The following is a 25,985-nucleotide window of genomic DNA, read 5'->3' as shown; positions in this document are numbered from 1 at the left end:
GCAGCGTTTCGTAGTCCTATCGAACAACTCAGAAAACAGAAATTAAAAAGGAAGATTAAATTCTTGGGTTAGAGGCGCCAGTACGACGATATGATTGAGGCACGCCGTAGTGGGGGACTCCAGAATCATTCTGATTGTGCACCTAAATCTAAGTACCCGAGCGTTTTTGTATTTCTTTGACAGGAGGCGGAGGAGGATGCCGTTGGTTGCAGGCGAATCCAGCCTTGCGCCACTTGCGCCACCTAGCTTTCAGGAGTGTTTAAAAAAGGTAAAAATTGTTAGGTACGTTGTTCAATGCATCACCAACCAGAAGCGCAGCTCGGGACGGGTGAACGAGACTAAGCGCGCAGAGAGGTGGGGCATTCGTGCAGGTTATCTTTTGAATTCTAGTTATAGTTGCTTAATCAGCTAGAATCATGTAACCATCTTCTTAAACACTGCTGTATTTGTTATGGTCTACGAGCAAGTTTTAGAGCTTCGTTGAAAGCATCAATTCCTCGTTGTTACGACTGGTGTTTAGAACTTTTGCACCCGGCATCTCTTCCCGACAAATAATGCTTCACCGGCGAGCATGCAGCTATGAAAGGCGCCTTTCACTCTGCATCGTTGTTTTCTTAGCACCAGGGAGATGGCGACTAAATCAGCGTCACCAAAGCTGACGGGCGAGACGAGCTCCTGCCGGGACTAGACTGGACCCGACAGAGACTGTGACATGCAAAGGAGCTCACTTCGAGGCGACAACAGCCGCCGCCCTTCGCGGAAGAAATGACTACCGCGAAGACTACTCTACCGGAACCTGACCCTGACAAGCGGACCCTCACGAATGACCCACTAATTGATGAAAGGGGCCAAGGTCTCAAGGATTTCCGTGGGAACGACTTCGACATCAACTTCCCAGTTTGCCACTTCGTTGCCTCGTATGCGGGGGCGATCGTGTAGCATTACAGGCGGAGTCCGGTGGAACGATGCGACGTCATGGGCCGGTTTTGCGAACGATTCAACGGTTGTGGTGGGCCGAGAAGAAGAACACTGAATTTCCCCTACGAGAAAAAGGGAAAAGATAGGTGCTTAAAAAGTGGACCTTGGGTGTTGTGTGGGGGAGGGGGTGCGCTCCTACTCGAGCTCATGCTCGTAATGGTGCTCGTACTCGCACATGTAAACCATCATCATGCAAATTTGTAAATAAACCCTTTTTTTATTATCTCTTGGACGTCGCCCCGACCTCTCAATCGCCCGGCACCTGGCACATCACAAGCCACGGAAACTTAATGACCACTCGGACACCCGAATCGCAACAACTGGATGGCAGCGGTGAGATCCAACCTGCGGCCAACGCCAGTCACCATCATCTGATTCGCGAGCGACTGGTTGGCAGCTGGTGGGATCGACCACGATTCGTCTTGGCAAGAACCAACGTCTCTGGATAACAACTTCGGAAGGAAAGTGTCGGGATTCATGACTGCACATGGTGAGTGCATGGCTGTTCTTCACTGAGATATTACCTGGCTTTGCGTATTTTTTGCGGGGGAATTACAAAGCAGTGATCTTGTGTAACCGTTGACGCAAGTATTTGGAGTACGTCAATGTTGTTGTAGAGTGAAGAGTTAGCAGCACTAAGGGCAGCCATGAACTTGAAGGCACTAAAGAAGCCGGCACTGTCAAACTTGGTCAGAGAGTTGGGCCTCCAAATTGCCGAATCAAAGAGAAAGCCGAAGATCATTGAGACGATCGAAGTGATCGAAGCAGACGACGAAGAACTTGAGGAATGTCTAGAGAACATTGGCGGAAAAAGAGCGCGAGCGTGTAGCACGTGAGGCCAAAGAAGAACGCTTGTCCCGTGACGCGCTCGAATTGACACGCCTGGAAATTGAGTCACTCAAGGCTCAAAATACTGAAAGGCCTAGCGAGGTGGCACGACAAACCGAGCGCAGAATGACAGACTTGATGTTATCCTGTGCAGTAGGAGGGGAGATAGGTCTTTTTCTGGTGCGTTTTGAGCAACCGTGTGAGAAGCAAACATTTACCAGAAACACTTGACCGCAACGCTTGCTTACGTTGGTGCCATATGAGGTAGCTGATATCATAGCCCGTATGGTGAAAGAAGCAGAGGACTATGATAAAGTCAAAGCGAGTCTGCTTAAAAAGTATAGATTATCAGCGGAAACATTCAGGCGAAAATTCCGGGAGGTTGAGAAGACCAAAATTGAAGACCAAAAGAGAAGACCGAAATACACAGAATTCGCATACACCGTGGGGGTAAACCAGCAAGAATGGCTTAGGGAAGAGGGTGAACTCGGCGACGTGAAAAATACAATGCAGTGCTTTTCATTAGAAGAGTTCTTCCGCCGACTGCCTGAAAACATCAAGTTTGGGTTTCAGGATAGGCCAGGCGTGGACACTGTCACGAAAGCGGCCAAGCTCGCTGAAGAGTAATTAAGTAACTCGCCGTTCCCTCGAAGGCAAGGAAGCTCCTAAGAAGGAGGGATATATAAATACATACCCGACAAGCCGGAGCGATGGTCAAAGTCGAGTCAGTACAGATCAAAGGAGAGGTAAGATTCGGTGAAAAATAGTGACGAGAACAGTAAGGGAAAGGAGGAGTCACCCGAAGAGAGGGCAGAAAGGCAAAAGGAAAAAGCTTTCAAGGCACAGAAGCCAGTAGTTTCCTACAACTGCCAGCAAGCTAGGGTTCACGTCACTAAGTAGTAACGAGGAAAATCTGAAATTACAAGAATTGTACATTCGAGAGCTCATTGTAAATGGCAAACCGTGTCGCGTGCTTCGGGACTCGGCAGCCACAATGGACGTGGTGCACCCGTCATACGTGAAAGAAAGCTAGTTCACAGGAGAATGTGCCTGGATAAGGCAAGCCGTAGAGGCTTCCAGTGTTTGCCTCCCAGTAGCAAAGATCCGCGTGGAAGAGCCTTCTGGAGTACTGGACACTGAAGCCGCCGTCTCGGCACATCTCTCGCCACAGTATTCATATTTGTTTTCTAACAAACCCGAGGATCCGCTGCGATGCCTGGTTTAGTGAAGGAATAGTGCAAGCCCTATAGCTTGTTCCAAGGCAGGGGAGGTCGCGGCCAAAGCAATGTATGGCTGTCCAGTGGTGGAAGAAACAGGTTTGACAGAGGATCTTCAACTAGCACCAAAGAGGGCAGCCCTGTAAGCAATATTGTTGAAACATAATATTGTTGAAATATATTGAAATATTGTTGAAGCTAGTTAATGAAGGAGTCAGCAAACCGGAGGAGCCCGGAATATCTCCAGGAGAAGAATGCAGAAGAAAGCTATTTGATGTAAGCCCTGCCGCTTCGATAGCTCAACAGAAAAAAGATTCCGCCCTGCGGAACCTAATGGCCGACGCGAAAAAAGGTGTGGCCAAGCAGAACGTAAAGTTCCTCAAGCGGCAGCAGCGGCGGCAGCGGCAGCGGCAGCGGCGACAGCGGCAGCGGCAGCGGCGGCAGCGGCGGCAGCGGCGGCGGCGGCGGCGGCGGCAGCGGCGGCAGCGGCAGCAGCAGCAGCGGCGGCGGCAGCAGCAGCAGCAGCGGCAGCAGCAGCTCGGTTATAAACTCAAGTGGACGGCAATGTGTGGTAAAATTAACACTGGTAGAGAAGTACCCTTTTAAGTTGGCTCTCGGCGGCACATCAAGCGCGGAGCCGAACTTCCTATTCGCGAGGAAGTGATTGCACCGATCGCACTCACTGTGCGACCAACTTGGCAGAACCCAAAAGTCCAGAGCAAGTGCTCACTGCCGTTTCTGTGCTGCGATGACGGCATTTTACCGTAGCCGTGACAACGTCGATTTGTTGCTGAAGAATGTAATGTAATGCGTTCACAGGTGGTGAGAAACGTGGGGAAGATGATGACTATTTTTTGAACAGTTGCGATACCGTTGTGCCTATCATTGCTTTTTTATCCTTATTGGTTAGAGATGTTTTTTACTGTGTCCTGTTGTTAGACCACATCTTTTTTTTCTTCATTTGCTTCGCATAGATCGCGATGCTCAATTTTGTGTAAATGGCATTTGTAAACAATGATGTACTGCCTTTGTGTTTGCTAACGCCGCGCAAACGCCAATGCGGGGGTCTGCGGCTTCGTCAAGCTGTCCATGTGGCAGCTTTTTCTGCATGCCCCTCGCGTCATGTACCGATGCAAATAAACATCATTGTTACAATGCGCCGGCTCATACGACAACACAAGTAGAACAAATCGTGAGCGCGCTTTAAGATACCCGTAAAGTTCGGTTCGTCATGAACCAACACAATACTAAGTGTCGATATCGTTCGTAATAGTATAGTAGTAGTGAAACACCACACACCACTTTATTGATGCAGACGTGGTCAGAGCCAGTACATATTCGAAAATTTCGAATATCCTCCTACAGAAACGAATACGAAACACACAAAGAAGGCTATTTAACTGAAGCTCCCAATATTCGCATACCATTAGTATGTGGTAGGATTGGCCGGAGCGCGTCGTCTGCTAAATACTAGAAGAGTAAGAATACGAGTGGCAGTTAACTGCAGGGGCAGACATTCTCTTAGTATTGCCTTTATCAAGTGAGAAATGTTGCAGTCACAGTGATGAAATATCACCGGTCTGGGCAGAAAACAATTACTTTTCTGGCTGACATCCGTCTACTGTGACAAGCATCTCCAATGTCCATGAACACTAACCCAATGACATGGCATCGATCGTGTATTATACTTTGTCCCAATAGGATCTATTAAGACAATTTTAGCTTAGTGTCTAAGGCTTCTAGCTAATAAGTATCTTATGCTTAGACTGATTTTATGACAAGAAGTGATTTGTGTAATTTCGACGCACGCCCGCGACAGAAATTGGCCTAAATGCGACAGCACAGTTCCTCATCGTTCGACTTCATTGCGGAGCCACTCCGTGACATGCGCTTAGTTCTTTTATGTGCTCAGATGGAGGAAACACAATTTTTACCGGCAACATCGTACGCCACTTAATGCATTTTGCTAATAGAACATTGAGGACATGCCCGGCATTTGAGGCACATCTAAAAGACCATATGTGCGTCACGTCATCCGAAAGTAAAACAAGGTACCACGAGGAACATTTATTAAGGTGTTACGTGCGCCTGATTTGCGAAAATTACGACACATCAGACAGAACATATGCATATGTTCTCGTGAACTTTTGTCGAAGTGTTTGTGAAACAATCCGTGGCACAATTTGGTGATGGCTAAAGGGCACATTTGCACTCTCCCACAACTACGTTCCATTCTGTTTATACTGCATACACACACTAAAATTCGGAGTAACAGAACGAGACTCGTCTCGTACTAATGCAGCAAACGCACGCTTTCTTCTCGTGTTTCGTGGAAGAAAATTAAACGAAGAACGTGCTCACGAAAGAGCTTTCCAAAACCGGCTGCCTTTCACAGTCGCAAGTGGCTAAGCTTTACTCTGCGGAGACGCGACCTTCACACTTTCGCGTTTTACAGGATCACGTGTTTACAAGAAAACCACCCGGTGGTGGCAGCCCACAGAACGGAAGCGTCGAGCGTGCTCCCTTTCGCTTCAGTCGAGGAAAAGACGCGGAACGCGGTCGAGGAAGCGTGCGCATTTTTGGCGCTCCTGTATTCTGTTTGTATATAGGAAGATAAACGAAACTGTGTGGATTCTAGATAGCACCGACATTAAATTACAAAGGTCTTCTGAATAACTTGCGCTACGCCAACTTTAGCCGAGCACCTGCATGCGTTTCCGCCTCCTAAAAGAAAAGGACTGCGATGGACGTGTACAATTTAGAGGGGCTGGTAGAGATCAGTAGCACGAAACCATATTTCACGCGAATTCACGGCTGAGGAACATGCACGCAAGAAAGGTTTCAAGACAGCGACAGATAGGTGGATGCGTTTATTTCAAATAGAAGGGAAGTGACTGCACGTACAGGTAATTGAATTCATGACTGCAATAGATTATTCAAATTGAACTAGTAATTTTTCTAAGTGTTATTAATTAGCGCTATAGTTAAACGATGAGCATGCCGTAGTATTGGGCGCAACTTATTATTGCCAAAGTCAAATAGAATGCAAAACACGAGATCGATGTAAGGTGGAATAGCATAGAAAAACGGAGCCGAATTCTGTGTACCGGTGCAGCAACTCGAGAAAATAAGATACTTTAAGTGTGATAGTACCCTGTGATGGTGATGTGATAGTGAACCTTGTAGGAGGTGTCAATGTGCTTTACAGCAAAATGTGTTATTGCCTGGCCCGGGATTATTTCTTTTGCGCTTGAATGCAGGCACTGACGTGATGACTGACCGTTCGGGTTGTTTCCACTGTGATTCCGTCGGCAGAGAAGGGCTCCGATAATTCGCCGAGAGCAAGTTTCGTGCCTTAGGGCTGTTGCTCAAAGCATGTGCATGACCTGGCACTCTGGCAATGAAGCCGCGCACGACCTCAAACTACTGCAGATAACATACTGCAGACTTCAATGTGGTTCAAGCAGGACAGGCACGCGTAACAACAGGCGAATAAGTATAAAGCCCAATTGTCAAAATTGTAAACAGAATTATAACACAGTTGAAAACACAATTGTAACACAATTTCAATACAATCGCAAGACACAACAAAAAGGAAAATATGTATGTAAGGTGGTTCTGCATTGTATAGGTTACAATAAAAAAAAAAACTCTAATCAACATACATTTCGTAAGGCTCAGTTAGGCGGTTCCAGTCAGACATTGCACGTGAAAAAACTGAGAACTGGAACGTGTTAGTTTTAGCAAAACACTGAGTTAAAGAATGGGTTCGATGATGTCCTGTATGTTTCATGCATAGAGGAGATAAATTCTGGGGTGATGGGTGTACTCATGACTTAGAAGTCAATAAAGAAAGTTTAGACGGTTCTTTGTCCATCGTATTTCGTTTTTTTTTTAATATTGTTCGCTGTCATAAGCTCACTTGACAGTCTGAATTTAGAAAAAATAAACCTTACATCCTTTCTTAGGATATATTCTATTTTCGCGATGTTATCTTTAGTAAAAGGATCCCATACGAGACAAGAATATTCTACTCTGGGTCTTATATACGTGAAATAAGTGAGAAGTTTCATGCTCGAAGGTGAACTCCTAAGCTTATGCTTTAAAAAACACAACTTGCGGAGGGCGGAAGAACAAATGTCTATATGCATGTTCCAGGAAAGATCACTAGTTATTGTAACGCCCAGGTAAGTGCAGTCACTGACCTGCTTTAGTGAATATGAGCCCACTTTATACGTAAATTGAACCGGGTGTTTTTTGTGATTTATACAACAGTTTTTTTTCAGTGTTTACAACCATGCCGAATTCCTTACACCATTTCAATACATTATCGAGATTTGAGTTAAAGTTGTTCAGACCATAAATACAAGTAATTTCACGGAACAGCAAACAATCATAAGCGAACAGTCTGACTTGTGTTCCTGGTGTTACTACGTCGACAATGTCATTCACATAAAGAGGAAACAACAAAGGCTCTAGAACGCTGTCCTGTGGTATTCCTGATGTTAGAGGAGGGCAGCTAGAATCATTTCCGTCCACTGAAACAAACTGATTCTGTTCGGTAAAATAATCTCCTATCCATGCAATTAGTATATCAGGCAGTTTAAATTAGTTTTTGATGAATTAGCTTTTCGAATGCTTTACTAAAATCTAAGAATATGGCATCAATTTCACCATTCTTATCCAGAGTTTCTGCCAATATATGGACTACGGTAATTAACTGCGTTACATTCGAATAACCTTTCCTAAATTCATGCTCAAAATTTGTTAATATAGGGTTTCGTTCAAAGAATTCTACGATGCTTTTAGCAGTTACATGTTCAATTAGTTTACAAATTGATGATGTTAATGATATAGGACGGTAATTCTCTATAACAATAAATGGTTGCTTTTCATAAAGAAGGGGACAACTCGGGCTGTCTTCCACTCACTGCGTAGTTTTGAAGTTAACACTGAACACTGTAACAACACAATGAGAAATTTAGCAACAATTTCAGCGTAGCGCCGAAGAATACATTATGTATGTCGTCGAGACGACAAGATGATTTGGTATTTAAGCCCAAGATCATTGAAACCACACCAGGGTAAGAAATGAAGGGAACGTCAGCGAGTTGGAACACTTGTCGATGGCATGCAATATGAATACTCGCTTGTTTTGTGTTATGTCGTTTTTACTGACTATTGGTTTGTATCTAGAAAAGGAACGCTCAACATCCACCGAAGTTAGGGGCACATATTTGTACTTTGGGACGTTCGATAATCCAACGCCTTCCAGAATTTCAGAATATTAGCCGGTCAGAAGCTTTGACAATCCTTTCAGTACTGAAAAAACAAGATTTTCGTCCGACACAGACTGACATTTCGAACTCACTCTATCAGTAACAGGTCCGATGGGGATGGTGGCGAACCTTTGCTGAACGTCCAAAATGAGCCCCACATTCCGGGCCAGAGTTGCGCCCGAGCATGCAAGTTTCTCGATGATGTCGGCTAAAAACGTGAAGTGAACGCACAACTACGATGTCACCTTCAACTATATCATCGCTTAGAGCAGTTTGAGTCCTTCTCACAGGATTTCTCTAGTCTACTGCAAAGCAGTTAACAACAACCTTTACACCGGCAAAGTGTATGTGGTAATAATCGGCTGCCTTCAGCGAAGTTCACCAGGGGGTGAAACATTATAAACAAAATAGACGCTGAAAAAGGCATTTTTTAGGCGCTGAACATTCTAATATAGGCACCCAGATCGAAATAAGCATTTATAGGCACGATCAAAGTGTCACTAACACGCTTCTAGACCTATAGTTCGTGGTTATATGTGAAATATAGGCACAATAAGGATGCAAGAAAAAAGGGCATTTTGCTTAAATTTCCAGTCTCTACTCATGAGTCCCGTTTTCGAAGCCACCCTTCATGTCAAGGGACACAGCGATTGTAATGTTACGCGAACCTTTGTTGGTTTTGACACAGTTAGCAAGTCTAATCACACTGTCAATGCTGCTGCGACCGTTTCTAAAATCCGACGTTTGTGTAGTGTGCACATTCATGCTCAATCGAAACCCAGTCCAGGAGCACCAATACTATCTCTTTTATGTGCTTTCCTATGCAGCTGAGATGAGCTATCGGACGAGATGAGTCTATGTCTGCTGGAAACTTGCCAGGCTTGAGGACAAGGACTATACGAGCCAGTTGCCAGCTAGGATCAAGGTGGCCACTCTCCCAGCTGGCAGGTGTTAGGAAGCCGCATCTTTGCCTTACTGCCTATATGTGACAACTCGATGTAGTTAACACAGTCAGGACCCGGATATGACTCCTTTTTCACAAACGCCAGCGCACCTTGCATCTTCGTAATCAATAAATTTTCATATGTTTACAGTTCATTGATGCAGTAATCCTCTGAGCTGGTCGGAGCAAAGTTCCAAGCGTCGCTGAGCACGTATCTTGGAGCAGAGATTCTATGCCACGTCCTACTCGTTGATGCTACGGGACAGTGTAACAGAGCTGAAGGCATGCCCTTGAGTCGGTGGGGTTCTCAGGCTGCCCACAATTCGCCAAATCCTGAGCGTGTGAATGACACATTGAATGTTTTACGATGTATCACAGGCGCGAAATGGGGTAGCACAACAGAATCACATTTAAAACTTCGTATAGCTCTCGTACGAAAAGCTCTGACATACTTATTACCAGTTACAAAGTATATCCCAGTCAAATAAACACAGGCTAAACGGTATGATAGCCTGCAGTATTGGTTCATATATACCTCAGTTTGCCGCATTCAACAGTCAGTTCCCTTGTGATCGCGGGAGCAAAAGAGCCACCTATTCAACTTATTCGTGTTTAAGAAATGCGTCGCCGCTTCATTCGCTTGTCAATAAAATGATGCCCGCCCGCTACGTTACAAACTGCTTCGAAGAAGTGAATAAATTGGTGACACGAAACAAACCCATAAGAACATACTTTCTAAGCACCATCATTCTATACGTTCAGTTATAAATTATATTGTACCCCGACAGGTGTATGCGGGCCAGTGTACGTCATGCGCAATGTCGTTTCTCGAATTAATTATTGTAGCTTAGTCTGGCTAAGAACACCTAAATCAAACATAAGAAAGTTCTAAAAATTCAAAGACAAGTTATTCGTTATGTTGCCAGCCTTCAATATTATGAATCTGCTGTGAACATTTTTAAAAACTTTAACATAATTAGCATAAAGACATGCATGAATATCGTGTTCTATTGACTTTTTATTATCCGAACCAAATCTGACAGTTTTTAGAAAGAATGGCGGCTTTACGAGAACATAGGCCTGCTATAAATGCGCGCAGCATGGACATGTGGTGTCCATCACGTTTTAGTACATTCTACAAACTACAAATGCTAGAGCACCCAATCTTCCTTCAATCCTAAATAAATACAAACAAGCACAGTACACGGCTAAACCTCAAGTGCGAGCATTTTTTTTTGTGAAAATGCTGTAATAGTTGTTTGATGTGTGTCGATTATATTTGTTTCTGTTTCTTGTGCTTCGGTTTCATATAGTTTTCTTAATTTTTTACTGATGCTTACCCTGTTGGAAGCATATTTACGTTACTATATCGGCTTCTGTTTGCATTTACTTGGTTGCTGTTGTAGCGGCGCGACTATCGCCTCCAAAGCAAGTGAACAAGAAGATGGCCTCACGTTCAGGTAGCGCGAGAATAGAACACGCTAGCGCGCTCGACCTGAGCGGCCGGGGTGCTCAGTGGCTATGGTGTTAGGCTGCTGAGCACGAGGTCGCAGGATCGAATCCCGGCCTCGGCGGCCGCATTTCGATGGGGGCGAAATGCGAAAACACCCGTGTACTTAGATTTAGGTGCACGTTAAAGAACCCCAGGTGGTCGAAATTTCCGGAGTCCTCCACTACGGCGTGCCTCATAATCAGAAAGTGGTTTTGGCACGTAAAACCCCATAATTTAATTTTAATTTTTTTGAGCGGCCGGGGTGTCGGCCGCTCCCGAGATTCCGCTGCACCCATGGTTGGCCGGCCTAAATAAACCGTGGCTACGGCGGCTACCTCGTCGCACCACCTGTCACTGTATCTGACTTGTTACGGCTACCTAGGCTAGCCTAGCTGTCTATAGTTTTACCCAGGTAGCCATCCAATGCTACCTCGTGAATGAATGAATGAATGAATGAATGAATGAATGAAATGAGTGCCAGCTTGAAATCGCTAATATGACAGGCTTTCAAGTAACACACCGGTGTTGTCTTACGCGAGCCTGCTCCGGAGTATAGCCTACTGAAAAAATAAGACAGCGTGTGTTTGAGTTTCGTAGAGACTGCCTCGTTACTTCTTCCCTCTGAGCACAATGCGCACTGGACATAAGCTATCCCCATCGGTAGCTCGTAAATCCTTCCGTGACACTGAAGATTCTGGGAATTGAAAAGAAACCTGCTGTACGCAACTTATAGGCAAAGTTCCTCACGCCACAGAAGATGCACAACTCCTAGGGAAGCTAGACATTCGCCTTTGCCGACGGTTCTGCATAAATGATAGCTCCACGTTGCACCCAATATTCCTGCATAGCAAGTAGACAGAAGTTACCGGCTATCTCATAAAACGTCTTCCACAGTGGCATAGATCTTTAGAATCTTGCAGGCTGCTCGATTTATTGCTGAGAGTGACTGCAGTCGACAATGAGTGATATATGCCGACTCTAAAGGAATCCTAGAATGCATAAATTAATTTAACTATAACTTAGACCACATTATAACATATAAAACTAAAAAAAATATTGACAATTGCTTTTCTTGCTGGTCATGAGGTCTGTTTTCAAACGCTGGCGAGCCATATTGGTACTGCAGGGAACGAGGTAGGTGACAGATTGGCTAGTGTAGCGCGCACATTAACTGCCGTGAGCCTCCATTGTATTTACCTTAGCAGACGACGAGACTGTTCTTCGCACCCTGCCACACGCACTCTGCAAGGAAGTATAGTTAAATGAGCAGGAAAAGTCATCTCTCCTGTGTAGAGTCGACCCATTCCTGCGGTTCTCAGACGTTCGGCACGTTCATCTATCGTATGCGCTTGGTCGTAGCTTACACGTCTCACGCCATTTTGCCAGAATAGGAGAAAGAAATCCAAACACAATCAATAAGGCCAAGATCATCGGGGAGGACATTGAGGCAAGGAAGCTACGAGCAGCGTCAACAACCGCAGACAGAAGACAAAAGCGTTCTTCTGCACCCCCCCCCCCCCCAAGAAAAATAAATATAGGCGTACGAACTACACACCGTCGTATCGTATATACCTATGACGCCTGGTAGCCTCCGGGTTGCAGTTTCGCTGCGCAGCAGCACAGGCCTCGCGTGCTTGATATCGCTGTCATTGCTTCGACCTTCCAGCGAAATTGTAATTAAGAAAAGAATGTGCCCATTTATGGACTCGTTGTTGTGAATGTGCAATGAAGCTTTCGTGCTATGACAAATTTCTCTGAACGAAGGATCAACGATTTTTTTCTCGGTAGGCCTAGGCACATCGTGAGGGCTGTAAGCGCTCTTATGTTCAAGAGTGGGAAAGGCCCTGTAGTACAGGAAGGCAGAACTCCTTCACAGGGTGCCGTATATGTGTGTAGACGCTGACTGAATTAGACTGGAAGACACTTCCAAAATACTGCTATGATACACGGAGCAGTCATCAGCGTTGCTTGACAGCATACGGGAGGCGCTCGCGCATATTTCATTTCATTTTTGAGCACTAGGTGTTCGTGTCATCAGTCTGTCAGAAGCCACGCCTCGAAACTTGTGATTGGGGACATACGTAATGGGAGAGTAAGCAACCTCTATCGGGTAGCTCGAGACATAGCGCTTAGTGAAGGCTATAGCGACAAACTTATCTGGTGGCATCGGGCCGATAGAAATGCCTCAATAGAGCTAATTGCCTTCTCTAATATAGCATGTAGCACACGGTGGTTGAGACTGCAGCTTCATTGCAGACGTCATTTGCATATAAGGAGATTACAACCATTGGGCGAATACACTTCTCAGTGCCAATGAAGGGGATATTAGTCTGTGGGGTGCGCTTGAAGACAAGGACTTTGTGCTTGTGTCTTTGTGTGTTTCACTTGTCTTCAAGCGCACCCTGCAGTACAGCATGAATTATCAACTCGCCCAAGAAGCAGCACTCTTAGAAATATCAGAATCGGGCTTAAGAGGAAGCTTTAGGTAGGGGGCTCCCATCTAAATACATAGGAACGGATAAATCGTTTTTCTTTGCAACCACTACACTGAATTTAATTAAGTTTTATTTTACATTTAAAAGAAGAAAATTAAAATCCAGTGAGTATAGGCAGAATTTTTATTTAAACTGTCACTTTTACAAAACTTATTGAAAAAACGAAACAATCAAGTTTACAACTTTGTAACTGAACAATAAATTCTGTAAACAGCACCTAATAATACATATAAAGTGGTCAATATTCATGTATTATACACCCCTCTGAAATATACCAGTAATTTGAGAGTACGACTTTCGCAAAACTCTTGTAAACGTAGTAACAGATTCACGTAATCTGTAAATTACAGCATGGAAGTTGTTCGCTTTAGTTGCTCTAATATCTGCAGTTTACAGAACTGTGACATCTGTTTTTTTTTTGGGGGGGGGGGGGGGGTGCAGAGTTATGGATTTGTAAACTAAAAAAATTAAAAAAGTGTCTTTTTTTGTCGAGTGCCGCATTCGCGTGGTAGAGTGGAGGAGGTTGATTCCCTTGTCCTTTCTGACAGACCAGCATTACACTCCTAAGTGTATAGTTCTCACAGGAGGAGTTCCTTGTAGAGTTGACAAGCCGGAACTCATTAGCATATTCAAGTTGTGGAGTACAGGAGGCAGTTTTTTATTGCGACAGCAATTCTACGGATACTCCAGGCACATATTGGAATCGTCGTCGCCTTCAGGGTCACCGTGATGTTCCGTATAAAGTCCAAGGGCGATAACACCGTCGCCGGGCGCCGTATGCTGTATGTGCGAGGGAAAGCGTGCGGGGAAAGCAAGCGATAGCGGTTCAATCTCGTGCGCGCAAGGCAGGGAAGCGGGCAGGAAGCGCGCCGTCTTCCGTCGCGCTCGATGCACCGGCGTGGGAGGGGAGGAAGGGGGGGCGACGTTGTACACTGACAGTAACTGCGTATTGCGTGGCCGCGCGCGGGCCGTATATTGAAAGCGATCTGCGTACGTCTCATACCTTTGTGCGTGCTCTGTTTTCGCCGCTCAGTTTGCGTTGAAGCGATAGACACCACGAAGGTGATTGCGCTCGCTGCTGCTGCCGCGCTTCCTCACGTCAGCGTTTTCAAAGCGAGTGCTTCCATGCTTCTTAATTTACCTAATAAGCGAATGTTTAAAACTATACACGGATCATAAAACTACTATCCTTACTTTGTATAGCTGTCTGTTAATTTGCTTTCGAATCGATGCTTCGCCTTTCGGGCGCAACTGTGATTTTATTTCCGTTTAATTTGCCACGCGGCATAACGTCAATATGAAATTAAATATAAGCATGCAGGCCGGTTTCATAGAGATACCGCAGAAGTGACTTATAGAATGTGTTGTCCATAATCCATCGTTCATAGTCTTCAGCTTGATAACAGTTAAATTTCATCCCGTTAAGTACACTTTCGCAAATTATATTTGCCACAGGGCACGTTCAAAGTAGATGGCGGGTATCCGCTGCAGACGCAGGAGCGGAGCATTTCGTACACTGGACAATGTCTTCGTACGGTTGACCCCAAGCGCAAGTGATGGCTGGTGTAAGGGCCTCCCAGACCAAATGCATGTATAAGTACCCTTTAACGCGTAAACATTCTTTGGCGCGTACCCTAGCAAAATCTGTCCGTCCCACGACGCCTTATCGGCAAAATAAATACATAATTGGGCAATCACCCCGCCAGCTCTGTCCGTCCCGTGACGCCTTATATCGGCAAAATGACTGCATAATTGGTGAAGGTAACTCATGCGATCCTTGTAACAGTGCAATAGTAGATGATTGGCAGCGCTAGAAAAAGAAAAAGAAATTTACCGACGATTACGATACTCAATAATGCGAATTTTGAGCGCAGGTGTTTAGGTGTTTTGAATTCGCGATATATTGTGGCAGATAATTTGATTCTCTGTACAGTATTTGACAGGATCCTCTCAGCGGCGGCACTGAGCCTCTACACGGGCAGATCGTTTAGCAGCAGCGGCAGAGGAAGCACTTCCACCGGTCGCGTCGCTCATTGTTCAGAATGAAAGTGTAAACACTGGAACGCGTGGCTCTCGGAGGGCGTTCTCTATCGGCGGCGGCGGCGTAGGTGAAGTAGCGCATGCGCAGTGGGTCCAAAGCCCACGCCAGCGCTTTGTTTCTATATATGGCATTGGTGGGCGCGCTCACCGCATGCCTGGTCGCCGCCGTGAAGCACGTCTCGCGCCGCGCTCCGCTTTCCTCATCACCCTATCGCCATACTCTCCTCCTTCGCTTCCCTCCTCGCGTTCTCTTCGCTCTCGCCGCCTTTCATCCCTCACTGCGCTTCGCGTTCGATCATTCATTATTCGCCGTTCTGGTTCGCTCGGTTACGCTGAGGGACGCCGAGTGACGCCGACGGTCAACGCAGGAACAGGCGCCTAAGAGCTGGGCTCTGAAACTGGTTACGTCGCCGTCGCCGCGTCAAGGTCGTAAAAAAAAAAAAGGAAAATAAAGAAGTTAGGACATGTACTTGTTATAATAGTGCAATAGTAGATGATTGGTAGCGTTAGAAAAAACTGGTTACGTCGCCGTGGCCCGTCAAGGTCGTAACAAAAAGAGAAAATGAAGTTAACACATGTAATTGTTATAGTACTGTAATAGCACATAATTGATACCGTTAGAAAAGAAACCGGTAACGTCTCCGTCGCCGCATCAAGGTCACAACAAAAAAAGAAAAATATAAAAAAAGGAAAATTAAAAGAAAAGCTGTGGTGCGGCAAAAAAGAAATGGTTGTGACGGCGTTGCGGTTCAATTGATAGGATAGATCTGCAAGATAAATGCATGTGGTCAACACATGTAACCGTTGTAATAGTGGCGCAACACCAGGATGGTTCTCAGGAGGCCTAAAAGGGTACGTCCCCGGAGGCGCCGCGTCAGTTTATTTTTTATTTATTTATTTATTTATTTGCTGAAAATATCCTTGAGGCTCAGAAGTATAATATGCAAGAGCAGGAGCAACGTGAACCAGTTAAATAGCCATAATAATGTACATGTATCGCCTTGGAGTCGGTGCGATGACGGATAAAGAAGAAATTTTAGGCCCGGGGAACTTTGCGTTATGGCCACTGTGATCATGATGATGATGATGATGATGATGAAGACTAGGACAACCACGGTGATTGGTTAAGATGCCGCATACTTGGACTGTTAGTAGTTCGCCAGCCATATTCAAGTTTATCCTCAGAAAAAGAAAGGGTTACATGCTTATGAGCGTACATACATACGGGGCATATTGCACTTTGATATAACGTTTTCAACATTTCTGCTTTGAGATAACATGTTTATTTTATCAAATTAGGTTGCTCTATCATCATCATCATCATCATCATCATCATCATCATCATCATCATTAGCCTCGTTACGCCCACTGCAGGGCAAAAGCCTCTCCCATACTTCTCCAATTATCCCGGTCATGTACTAATTGTGGCCATGCTGTCCCTGCAAACTTCTTAATCTCATCCGCCCACCTTACTTTCTGCCGCCCCCTGCTACGCTTCCCTTCCCTTGGAATCCATTCCGTAACTCTTAATGACCATCGGTTATCTTCCCTCCTCATTACGTGTCATGCCCACGCCCATTTCTTTTTCCTGATTTCAACTAAGATATCATTAACTCGCGTTTGTTTCCTCACCCAATCTGCCCTTTTCTTATCCCTTAACGTTATACCTATCATTCGTCTTTCCATAGCTCGTTGCGTCGTCCTCAATTTAAGTAGAACCCTTTTCGTAAGCCTCCAGGTTTCTGCCCCGTACGTGAGTACTGGTAAGACACAGCTGTTAAACACTTTTCTCTTGAGAGATATTGGCAACCTGCTCTTCACGATCTGAGAATGCCTGCCAAACACACCCCAGCCCATTCTTATTCTTCTGATTATTTCAGTTTCATGATCCGGATCCGCGGTCACTACCTGCCCTAAGTAGATGTATTCCCTTACCACTTCCAGTGCCTCGCTACCTATCGTAAACTGCTGTTCTCTTCCGAGACTGTTAAACAGTACTTTAGTTTTCTGCAGATTAATTTTTAGACCCCCCCTTGTGCTTTGCCTCTCCAGGTCAGTGAGCATGCATTGCAATTGGTCCCCTGAGTTACTAAGCAAGGCAATAACATCAGCGAATCGCAAGTTACTTGTGATTCTATCTTGCGGTTGCTATCTAATGCTCATTATATAACGAGCAGTTAGTCACAAATCTATGAACTACTCCATCATCACTCGGGAAAAACATAAACGCGTGTTGTAAGACAACAAACATTTTCGTTATACATGGATACTTTACATTGCTCTGCATATGTGGCATACAATCTAGGCGAATAGTAAAAAGTGCACGTACTAGGAGGTGAACCCTCGTCTCCTGTATGGAAGAAGGCAAGAAGGACGGTCAGTTGCGGGCGCTCGTCGAGCAAAGGAAGTGAGCCTTTTGTGCACATATAAGCAATAATAAAAACTGCACAGACGAGCGAAACAGCTCAACCGCTCTGCGTCTTCTTCCTCATCTTCCTCCTCATCATATCAGCCTATTTTATGTCCACTGCAGGAGGAAGGCCTCTCCTTGCGATCTCCAATTACCCCTGTCATGCGCCAACCGATTCCAACTAGCACCCGCGAATTTCCTAATTTTATCGCTACACCTAGTCTTCTGCCGTGCTCGACTGCGCTTCCCTTCTCTTGGTACCCATTCCGTAAGCCTAATGCTACAACGGTTATATAACCTGTGCATGACATAACCTGCCCAGACATGACATGACAAGAACTTTATTTGAGTCCTGAGGGACTGAGATCTTGGGGAGCTAAAACCGAAGGCTCCCGAAGATCAAGTCGGTGGCGCCACCCACGATGGGACCGGGAGATGAAGTTCCGCCGCAATTTCGTGGGCCCTCTGGACAGCCTGGAGTTGCATGTGGAGATTGCTGCTCTTGAGCGACTCCTGCCATTGTTATTTCGTGATGGGTGGAGAGGCGTTAAGGGCTGGGCACAGCCAGAGCATGTGTTCAAAAGAGCATGAGTCATGACCACATTTGGGGCACGACTGTGAGTGGGCAGGATCTATCCTGTTAAGAGACCGAGGAGTGGGATACGAACGGGTTTGCAGAAGTCTGAGTGTGCTAGCCTGAGGTTTGTTCAATTTAGGGTGAGGGGGTGGAAATGTCCTCCTGCCCAGTCGATAATGGGAAACAATTTCATGGAAAGTACATAATGGATCTTTGTGGATGTTGACCACGTTACGAGCCTGGCTACCCGCGACAGCGCGGTACGTGAAATCACGCGCTCTCCGGTGGGCCTGCTCGTTAGGATTACATCCAAGCGGGTTAACTGAGCTATCTAGATGGGCTGGGAACCACGAGATGTGGTATCCTTCGCTGCTCGCCCTAGTCTTTTGAAGTGCTTTAAGCAAAATACTGTTCGCCTGTTCAGATACGAGAGCGGACGAGAAGGATCTAACCGCCGTGCGCGAGTCCGAGAAGATGATAGCGGGAACTTTTGAGCTGTGAAAAGCCAGAGCGATCGCTGCTTCCTCCGCCACATGGGCAAACTTCGTATAAACAGAGGCTGCATTGACCAGGTTGCCTGCCGCGTCTACCACCGAGACAGCGAACTTATCGCCACTGTCATATCTGGCAGCATCGACAAAGAGGGCATCTAGTTTCTTCTGATTTATCTTTTTAAGGATGGACTTGGCTCTCGCTAATCTCCTACCCTCGTTATGCACTGGGTGGATGTTTCGTGGAACGGGCTCAACTATATATGATGCGATTTCTGGTTTCCCGGATCAAGCTAACTTTGGTCGCCGGTTCATGTCTTGGTTGGATTCCCGCTTCTTCTAAGATCTTGATCCCTGGCTTAGTGGATGAAAGTCTCATTATTTGACCCGCTGTGTGAGCGTCTATTAGCTCATCGATGGTGTTATCGAATCCTAGCTCCAGCAGCTTCTCAGTGCTTGTGGACTGCGGAAGGCCGAGCACGCGCTTGAGGCCGGTTCTGATTAGGGAGTCGAGCTTGGCCTTTTCCGCTTTACCCCAATTAAGGTACGGTGCGATGTAGATAACATGACTCAGGAAGAATGCTTGATAGGCTCTGAGCAAATTGTCCTCTTTGAGACCGCCTCTTCGATTTGAGACGCGGGCTACAAGTCTTAGGACATTACTAGCCTGTCAAGTGAGCCTGTTGAGGGCCGTCGAGTTACAGCCCTTGGCATCAATGAGGAGACCTAGAATTTTCACCGAGTCCATCCTCGGTATAGGATGCCCATTTTTAGCTCGAATTTCTATCGGCAGGGTTTCCAGAGGCGCAAGGTTTCTGACCCCCTGTCTGGACTGGCGGTATAACAATAGCTCTGATTTAGCGGGGGAGAGTTCAAGGCCCGTGTTTGAAAGAAAGTCTTCAGTAGCCTCCAACGCGCTCTGTAACGAGTATTCGAGCATGGCTAGCGATCCGGCCGGTGCCCAGATCGTGATATCATCCGCATAAATGGCGTGACCAACGTTTGGGATTGCAGCGAGGCGAGTGGAGAGCTTGTGCATGGCTATATTAAATAAGAGTGGGGACAGGACCGAGCCCTGCGGGCTGCCGCAGGTGCCTAGTTCGTAGGGTCCTCCTGTGACCATGCCTAATCGGAGGTGTGCCTTGCGATCCGCGAGGAAAGATCCGGTGTAATCATGAAACCGCTGGCCCAGGTTGAGGGCGAAATCTCCGTCAGTATGTGTTTATGCGTGACCCTGTCGAAGGCCTTGGAGAGGTCCAGTGCGAGGATCCCTCTTACGTCGCGAGTAGGGTTATCAAAGATTGCTTTCTTAAGCAAAAGCATAGCGTCCTGTGTGGACAACGCCTGTCTAAAGCCAATTAGGTTGTGTCTAAAGAGCTCCTTGTTTTCAATATGTTCGGTTATCCTGTTATGTATCGCGTGCTCCGCAACCTTGGCGATGCACGATGTAAGGGAAATAGGCCGCAGATTATTTATATGTGGGGGTTTTCCTGGTTTGGGTATGAGTACCACTTTTGCGGTACGCCATTCTATCGGGACCTGTCCACTTTTCCATACCTCATTTATTTTAGCCGTGACTATCTCGATTGCCCTATCATCTAAGTTCCTGAGAAGTTTGTTCGTGATTCCATCAGGTCCCGGGGCTGACCTGCCGTTTAGATTGAAGAGAACGTGTCTGATCTCTGACACGGTGAAAGGTTCGTCTAGATCAGGTGCCGAGAATCCCATGTAGTTCACACGCTCTACCGGGCGATCCGCGTCTTTAGCGAGGGGGAGATAAGTATGAGCTAAGTTGTTGGCTAATTCGATGTCGGTGAGACCGATTGCAATTTGCTTCTTAATGAGCCTATCCGTTGCAAGGTTAAGGGTGTCCTTAGACTGTTTATCGTTGAGAAGACTTTTCAATAAGCTCCATTTCCTACCTCTTCGCATACGCCCGTCCGTTTCGGTACACGTCTCATCCCATTGCTGCCGGGCGAGCTGGGCCGAATAGGTTTCAATCTCCTTGTTAAGAAGCGCGATTTTGGATCTTAGTCTACGATTAAGCTTTTGGGTCTTCCACCTTGTTGAGAGGGCGTGTTTGGCCTCGAGAAGGTGAGCGAGTCTCGAGTCCATTTTAGGAACTTCAAGATCCGTAATGATTTCTTTGGTTGCTCCTTTAACTGCCAAGTTCAGATTCTCTAGCAGATCTGCATACGTCTCGTCTGGCGGGACTGTATCATTTCTGATTTTTCGAAAGAGGTCCCAGTCCACATACTCATATCTCGCGGGTGGTCTGGGTTTGACACGCAACAGAATTTCAAGTATGTAATGGTCACTGCCTAGCCCCTCCTGGAGGTTGTCCCACGTGCCTTCGATACCTCGGAGGAAGGTGAGATCGGGGGTCGTATCTCGACTGACCGAATTACCGGATCTGGTGGGGAGCCTTGGGTCTGTGACGAGTATTAAGCCGAGCTCTGCAGCGTTGAAGGCTAAGTTCGTTCCTTTTTCACTTTTGTAACCATACCCCCATTCCGTATTGGGTGCGTTAAAGTCACCCGCGACAACGAGAGGCGCGCTTCTCGCCGCCCTAGACGTGGTGCCTAATAATGTTTTGAAGTCTCTTTTCCTGTCCGATGGTGCGCTGTACACGTTGAGAATGAAAATGTTAGAACTGATTGTTCTGTTGGGTACGATTTCTATTAACTGGGCCTCGAGGCCCGCTTTGTACGCGCGGACCTCGTGCTCAACGAACGAGATGTTCTTTCTGATTAGGGTAGCGATACCTCTGCCCTTTTTACTCCTGTATGCTATGGTGCGGTATCCCGAGAGTGAAATTTCTGCTGTACATAGCGTTTCTTGTAACAATATAACTTGCGGCTTGTCCGCAATAGACCTGATAAGCTGTCCCAATGGGGCCTTGCGCCTCTGGAAACTTGCGCAGTTCCACTGCCAAATTTTCAGATTGTTGCTATTTGTGTTCGCTATTTTGCCTACTGAGAATGATCAATTAGCTCTTTAGCCCTACTTTCGGGGTACGGGTTCACCTGATTCTGCACTGTCGACACCGTAAGCCTGCCTTTGGCTTGGACCTTGGGCCTCTCTAGTTGAGTTAATCTCGTCTCCATCCCGGAGAGCATTTCCATCATGCGTCCTAGGGTCTTTTCTATGGCAGCTAGCTTGCCTCTGTTGTTTATTTTGGCCGGAGGATCGGCGGTGGTAGCTGTGGCTTCGCTCGGCTCGGCCATCTCATCCTCCTCTTCTGTCTCGCTCATCGGTTCTGGGTTGGGAGCTTTACGCTTGGATTTGCCAGCAAGCGGGCCTAGAGCTTTAATTTTATCCTCGTCGCGGTTCGAGATTTGCCCTCTAATGCTATTTAAGGCCTCCTTAAGTTAACCTGCCCAGCTCCATTTTTTTCTCTTAATGTCAATTAGGATATCGTCTATACCCGTTAGCTCTCTGATCCAAACCGCTCTCTTTCTGTCTCCCAAGGTTACGCCTAGCATTCTTCGTTCCATCGCTCTTTGTGCGGTCCTTAACGTGTTCTCAAGCTTCTTTGTCAGTCTCCAAGTCTCTGCCCCATATGTCAGCACCAGTGAAATGCACTGATTGTACACCTTCCTTTTCAATGATAATGGCAAGCTTCCAGTCAGGAGTTGACAATGTCTGCCGTATGCGATCCAACCCATTTTTATTCTTCTATGAATTTCCGTCTCATTAACAGGGTTCCCTGTGATTAATCGACTAGGTAAACATACTCCTTCACAGACTTTAGAGGCTGACTGGCGATCTTAAACTCTTGTTCCCTTGCCCGGCTATTCATCATAATCTTTGTCTTCTGCATATTAATCTTCAACCCCACTCATTAAGTTTGATCACGACTACTAATACCCTCTCATTAATGCTGTAGAATTCGTCAATGTTGCCCGCTATGTCCTTATGGATTAGGAATCCTATCCCGTATTGCTTCTTATCTGGGAGACCTCTATAGCACAGGACATGGCCGTTAGGCAGCACTGTATAAGCCTCACCAGTTCTTCTAATCTCACTTCTTCCTCAATTGTTCTAAATGCTGGTCACTACACATCTAGGGCGGAATAGTTCTAGTGTCTACTTCCCCGTCTTTCCTTGACATCTCTCTCTCGCCTCTTCACAGGCCCAGTGATGCCTACAGGAGGCATCAAAGCTCTTATTGAGCTACTCGAATATCAGTGGACTACAAACATGGCTGAGCTCACATTTTATTATAGCTTAAATTCAATTTAGCAGGTTTGCCCTTCAGTTATACCATCACGTCGCTTTCGCTTACATTTTTTTCTATAGTGCGTTCTGATTTGGGTGCCGTATATTTGCGGGAATATGAATAGCACTGCAGAAGCGTCCTACTTGGATCGTGTGACGCCACAGCATCAAAACTATTGGGCTCCAAGGAGTCAACCTTTCGTCCTCAGGGCGCCAACGGTGCAAAAAACGTTACCTTGATTCAGATTATCGGACAAAAATCTACGGCATATGGAAATCTCCGATTTCCTTATGCCGTAATTCCGGCAAGCCTGTAACCTTGGAGGCCGTTGAAAGATAACCTTCTTGATAACGTTCTCAAGCCAGGGAGGTCATCGACGGATACGAATATTTACGGACGAATTGCGTAACTAGACTGCCAGGAAAACAGATCGAAAGAAAGATGGCCTCAGAGAGTTTGCATAACCGAGATTCAGAGGTCAGGGGTTTCTGTTTTCACAGATATAAATGATTCTCAGAAGGCGGAAGTATCATCGTTCATGTAGTTACTTTTCTGAGAGGCATCCTGTCGATTGTTCAAATGCATTCGCTTAGAGCTGCGAGCTGCCCTCCCCCACATCAATTTGTACAAAGACACAATAACAAGAAGAAAAAAAAAAGACAGGAAGCTTCGTAAGGGTTCGTAAATATACGAAGCTATCAGCATTCGACAGCTCGAAAAAATTAATTTACATTGACCCTGGGACTCGACTATGCGTTAGTATGCAGGGTTTATTTTTTTATCGTTAGCAGATTCTTTTTTTAAATTGTTCGTGGCATATGTAGCACAATTCTACCTCTTCAGCTGGATTACTCTAAAAGGTGGATATTATTTGCACAAGAAATCAAAATGCATCATCGATTAATTACCGAAATTCAGCTAATCAACTTGTAAACTAATTGGTTTACGGCAGATATTGCATTCTGTGAACAGTTCGCAAGTCATATTAACTTAAGGCGAATTCTGATAATGACACCACCAACGAACTATGCGTTCTGAAAGTGTGCGATGAAATGCATTGGTGTTCCATTTCTTTTTCAGCATTAATCAATAAAAGGCATTTTGTAAGAAATGCAAGTGGAACAATAGTACGTATTTTAACCGAAGTTTCACAACGCTTACTTCAAAACTGGTGCTAGTTTCTAATTTTTTTTCAATTTGATATGCCTTGATAAATAATTGACTTCAATTCGTAAATTGCAATATCTGGGGCAATCATTATGCAAAAAAGGTGAGGCGTGCAGACAGGACACAAAAGAAGAGAAGTGGACAACACGAACGCCACTTCTCTTCTCTTTTGTCCTGTCTGCACGCCTCGCCTTTTTTGCATAATGGATCCTTACCAACTAGCTCAGCTTTCTATCGTTCTAAAGATCTGTGGCAACGTAATTAGTTAAAAAGTTGATTCCTCACATTTTCCTAATTAGTCCATTATGCACTTCGATTGCTTGTGCAAGTAATGTCCGCCTCTTCAGCTAATCCAGCTCATTGAGCATACTCGTGCTATATGCCCCAGACCATTTTAAATATTATGTTAATATAAAAAAACACTTGGATGAATGTGCCACATCAACCAGGAATATTTCTTGAGCATGCACGCTCACTTAATAGGAAAGACACAAGGCCGCCGCAATCACCCAGAAGCACGATAGGTGGTAGCGGCGTCCAAATATTGTTCTCAGCTCCGGCCCGGTCGTCAATGAAGCGACCGGTAAACCTGCCTGCAAACAAGAGCGCCACGCGCCCTTTCTTGCGTGCAGAACTCAGGTGATTCACAGGATACTCATGTCGTGTGACGATATTGTATTGGTAAGACTAAAAGCTGTATAACTTGGTGGTTGGGAGAACACCGCGCGCACATAGAAGAGATAGCAGGGCCAGGACGCCTTGCTGATCATTTTCGAAAATATGTGTCCCGCTTTTTCGTAACGAACGTGACCTATACGTCAATTTAGATCATAATTGTTCACTGAGGAATTTTTCTCAGGAAAAAAAGATAACTGCATTAACCCTTACAAAAATAATTGAGAAGGCATTGAAATATTATTAGTCAATGTTGAATATCGCATTGAAAAATCATTGAGATCTTGTGGAGATATCATTGGGTGAAGTCCTGAGGACTTGAATATCGACTACAGAAATTTTATTGAAACACCATTGGGTGTCTCAATGTTGAATAATTTTTCAGTTAACATTGAAAGTCCATTGTGCTTAGACAGTTTGTTGTGTTCATTTTGTTAAATTCTTGTTCGGTTACACTGATGCGGCATTGAAATGATGTGGTAGTTCTGTTGACCTGCAGTTGAATCATTATTGCCACAGCACTGAGAGTACATTAAGCCCCGTTGAGATTGCACTGAGATATCAAAACTCGCCAATGAAACATGATTGAATGAAACACCGAGCTACTGGAATTTTATTCATTTAATTTTGAAATTGCTTTGCTATTAACACTTGCATGCCCCAGTAGCTGCTCATAACTTTCCTTAATACGAACAAAAGCATACGAGAGACTGACCTATTTCAGGTACCTTTATTCGCACTAAAGATGCGTGCACATGGAACATCACAACAGCACATTAGGCACAACTGCACGGAACCTGAAGACATAGGCTACTGCCTACAGCCCTCTTAACAGTGCAAATACATAAAAAAACTATACATTTGAACTCAATCAGAACAATTATTCTGGTCTTCTCTTGTGACTTATGTTTGAGTAGAAGGCAAAGTGACTCAAAAGGCAGGGCTAACGCATACCCTTGTAACAAATGACTTTGAACACACGAACTCTTGAAGCTGGCTTGCATGTGTGAGCACACAAAAGACATCTGAATGCCTTACATTAGAATGCTTCACACACCAACGCATCAAAAGAATACTTACAGCTGCCTGTGAGAAGGCAAAATAACAAATAGACTGGAAACAAATGACTTCACGTAAATATATACAAGCTGTAGCATACGTCCTTCGCAAC

At 45.5% G+C, this 25,985-nt stretch overlaps 1 long non-coding RNA gene across 2 annotated transcripts in view; it reads right to left on the bottom strand.

Moving 5' to 3' along the window:
- The window catches only part of LOC129381090 (uncharacterized), a 170,376-nt gene that overhangs the window by 3,502 nt on the left and 140,889 nt on the right, over positions 1–25,985 (bottom strand). The gene's annotated exons all lie outside the window — the stretch shown is intronic.

Source organism: Dermacentor andersoni, chromosome 1 (genome assembly GCF_023375885.2).
Source record: "Dermacentor andersoni chromosome 1, qqDerAnde1_hic_scaffold, whole genome shotgun sequence".
Classification (NCBI taxonomy): Eukaryota; Metazoa; Arthropoda; class Arachnida; order Ixodida; family Ixodidae; genus Dermacentor; species Dermacentor andersoni.
Note: the sequence above shows the minus strand (reverse complement) of the source record. Positions and strands in the feature narration are given on the sequence as shown.